The sequence below is a fragment of the Schistocerca gregaria genome, unplaced genomic scaffold (assembly GCF_023897955.1).
Source record: "Schistocerca gregaria isolate iqSchGreg1 unplaced genomic scaffold, iqSchGreg1.2 ptg000301l, whole genome shotgun sequence".
NCBI classification, from domain to species: domain Eukaryota; kingdom Metazoa; phylum Arthropoda; class Insecta; order Orthoptera; family Acrididae; genus Schistocerca; species Schistocerca gregaria.
Window position 1 is genome coordinate 1,010,395 of NW_026061785.1, and position 999 is coordinate 1,011,393.

Consider the following 999-nt stretch of genomic DNA (forward strand, 5'->3'; position numbering starts at 1 on the left):
ATGTCGCGTGCTGCGGTATGCGGAGACACTAAAATCACCATAGTAGAACACAGATGAAGCTTCTAAGTTGATGCAATAGCCAGTAAGAAGTAGAACAATTCAAGTTTTAGGTATCGATTATGGTCTTCTTAGCTGGCTTCGGTACCTTGGACATGAGCTAGGACCTTAAGATTCTGCATGAAAGGAGGACTAGCAGCCGAGTTGCACGGGAGAATGTGAAAAGTGTTCATATGTAGTAAAAACCTTAGAAATCCGTCCGTTTTCGTCATTTGTTATCGAATCGACTTAAAGCCAGATCGTCACATTGGCCGCTCTTCTCTCTGAAACGGTTGTACTTATCGTCTGCAAAGCTATGTCACGTGCTGCGGTATGCGGAGACACTAAAAGCACCTTAGTAGAACACAGATGAAGCTTCTAAGTTGATGTAATATCCAGTAAGAAGTAGTACAATTCAAGTTTTAGGTATCGATTATTGACTTTTTAGATGGCTTTGGTGCATTGGACATGAGCTAGGACCTTAATATTCTGCATGAAAGGTGGACTAGCAGCCGAGTTGCACGGGAGAATGTGAAAACTGTTCAAATGTAGTAAAAACCTGAGAAATCCGTCCGTTTTCGTCATTTGTTATCGAATCGACTTAAAGCCAGATCGTCACATTGGCCGCTCTTCTCTCTGAAACGGTTGTACTTATCGTCTGCAAAGCTATGTCACGTGCTGCGGTATGCGGAGACACTAAAATCACCACAGTAGAACACAGATGAAGCTTCTAAGTTGAAGTAATATCCAGTAAGAAGTAGTACAATTCAAGTTTTAGGTATCGATTATTGACTTTTTAGCTGGCTTTGGTGGACCTTAAGATTCTGCATGAAAGGAGGACTTGCAACCGAATTGCACGGGAGAATGTGAAAAGTGTTCATATGTAGTAAAAACCTTAGAAATCCGTCCGTTTTCGTCATATGTTATCGAATCGACTTAAAGCCAGATCGTCACATTGGCCGC